The sequence below is a fragment of the Odontomachus brunneus genome, unplaced genomic scaffold (assembly GCF_010583005.1).
Source record: "Odontomachus brunneus isolate Ranch 3 - 2012 unplaced genomic scaffold, Obru_v1 Obru_scaffold_037, whole genome shotgun sequence".
NCBI lineage: Eukaryota > Metazoa > Arthropoda > Insecta > Hymenoptera > Formicidae > Odontomachus > Odontomachus brunneus.
Window position 1 is genome coordinate 1451443 of NW_022639487.1, and position 3096 is coordinate 1454538.

The window sequence follows — 3096 nt, forward strand, 5'->3', positions numbered from 1 at the left end:
AGAGAGAGAGAGAGAGAGAGAGAGAGAGAGAGAGAGAGAGAGAGAGAGAGGAGTACGCGCTCAGAGAACGTACCTGTCTGCGGGATTTCGCGCCAGTTCGGGATTCTTTGGTCGCGCTGGGAGCGCGAGAAGGGAGAAAGAGTAGGGACCATATCTCGCAGGGATGTTGCTCACGTATCCTCGACGTTGATGCATCCGAAAAATGTTTCGAAAGATGACACAGCGGCCGTGCCCGCGCCCGACGCTCGAAGGCTTTCGTCGCCGACCAAAATCTCCGGGAGCAGGCAAATCTCCGCCGGTGCTGAGCAATTCGCGGGCGCTAGTACGCTAGTATGCCGACGTACTCGCGAAAACGTGATTTCGCCGCGTGGAATTTCACGTTCTGCCAAATACGTGTACGGAAAATCGGCGGATGCAGCGCGACGTGCGGGCCGACGAAACACGCCGAGCCGAAGGCGGCCTTCTCCGACGACCGGGACAAAGTAGCTTCGAGGATCTCCGCGATGTGTGTCGATTTGTGTTAATAATCATAAGAACGGTTAACTCCACACGATTACCCTATTTCGCGCTGAGATAATGAATCAACAGATCATTTAAAAAAAGAATAAAAAGAAGGGAGAATATTATTTTTGTGTTCTCAGCTCGCAGCATACTGAAAAAAGGATTTAGTTGACGAAACCAAAATTTGGTTAAAATGGAATCAACCAAATGTTTGATAATTATAATCAAAAAATTTAGTTGCTGCTATTTTGCATGATTTGGATAAAAGTATACTCGTCGTAGCTGAACGAACGAGCCAAGCTTCTTCCACTTTGTATTGAAAAAAGGATTTGGTTGACAAAACCAAAATTTAGTTAAAATAGGATCAATCAAATGTTTGGTAATTATAACTAAAAAACTTAATTACCGCTACTTTGCCTTACTTTCTCAGTAATATATTTACTTAATCAATATTTACTTAAACAAAGAAAAATAGTAGCAACTAAATTTTTTAATTATAATTATCAAACATTTATTTGATTCCATTTTAACCAAATTTTAGTTTCGTCAACTAAATCCTTATTTCAGTATGTTGAGAGCTAAGAACACAAAAGTAATGTTCTCCCCTCTTTTTATTCTTTATTTAAATAATCTGTCGATTCATTATATAGTAATTCGATGTTTTACATTCACGGAAAATGAAATAATCTACAAGATGTCGATCCACGTATTTCTCACATTTAAGCATTAGACGCAAGGAAAAGTTTGCTAATGTGTTGGAGTGATTGGTTAAATGCGTCTGGAAATGTATATGTATCCAGTCGTGTCATGCCGTTTGCGCAATTCCGTTTTCATAGAATTGTTTCCGCGTGCATCCTACACTCGTATGTTACAAGAGCTCGTACCGCTCTTTTAACGGCATCGTCTATTCAGTCGAAATACGCGAGCATCGTGTTGATGTTGAAAAAAAAGAAGCGAAGAGAGAAAGAGCGAAATGAAATGTTTACGAGCGATCAGCGATCGTGCGATTCATTTCGTGGCAACGATTCATTTCGGTAACGTCCAGAAATACGCTTTCAGATTGCGAATCGCGCGCATCGGCGCATCGGCGACGGCGTTGCGACGTAAATCGCCAAGAGCGGATCCGTGCGCGGTTTTACACGAGAAAGAGCAGAAAATGACGTATTTAATTATAATCGTGAGGAGAGAACTTGGGAGAGATATGGAGATCCGTTTTGCTGCAATTGGCGGTTTATACGGTGTATCAAACGCAGTCATATGTTCAATTTCGACGCTGAAATTACGCAGGCTAATGAATTCACTGCTTTTGACGAGGGACTCTTTTTGCGGCGCTGGTATAATGAATATTACCTCCGAACATTTTATGGGCACGGAATTACATTGTGAGCTTTTCAAATCATGTACGGCGAGATTGAATTGCGATACGTCTCGCGCTGTATAGCGGTTTATTACATGACACATTTATTCGTCACCAGATTCCACGCACACACAGTAGTTCATCGTTTCTGTCGAATATGCGCGGGAAGCGATACGCGTAACCAACGTGAAACGACGGGCGATTGAACGTTTTTTTTTTTTTTTTTAGGGGGGCAAACCTTCGGAACGCGACTATGCCCATCTCGAGGTTCCAAAAGCGTTCTAAAAGCGACCAGCCGGTTAAAATTTGCACACTGAATGGGAGATGTTTGGCGTCACAAAGGCCGCGCGTTATTCTCTTGCGCCGCGCTCTCTTTCGACGTTTCTTTCTTCCTCGGGCGCAGAATTTTCGTTTTAACTCGGCGAGAATTAACGCAATTTGCGGCGCTCTTGCACGCGACACACAGTGTGGTGACACGATAAACCAACTCATGCCGAAGTGCTTAATATACCGAAAACCGCCACGAAGGTAGAAGTAGATGCATGATAATATCAGCGTGAGCAACCGAAATTGCTGGTGTCTACCCGACGTGTCTCGAAAATTACATCGGTGCCAGATTATGATGGGTTTCAAGCGGCTAATAACAATAACAAGTTTGTCGATGCTTCCGGGCTATGAGAAGGGTAGTTCGGCTCGGTGTAAGGCCGCGAGATAAGCTAGATTTATGCTGCAGATAGAGAAGTTCTTCCGTCAGATTGCAATCGGTTTCACGGATAGTTTACTGCTAGAACCTCCGAATTAGCGACAAATAATAACTATTATTATAAAAATAATTATTATTATATATAACTACTGAGACTTTACAAAAAGAAATTTATTCTTAAACTTTTATAGGATAAAACTCTTTTAGAAATTTTTTTTACAGAAGAAAAAACTTTGTTCTTAAAACACAATTTTTTGGAATAGCATCTTTTGGACAAAATTTATAATCCGTTTGTTTAACACGATAATTGTTGTATTAAACGTGTTAGACATTATTTATTTATTTCTGCAAACCGTGTAAAGTGCAATTTGATACTCGCGGTTCAGTATATTGAAATGTCAACATGACAAAAGCATAAGTTTATAAAATAATAATAATATTCAATAATTATTATTAAATTATTTTGCACAGATAAGTCGAATAATTTCATAGCTATTCTCTCTCTCTCTCTCTCTCTCTCTCTCTCTCTCTCTCT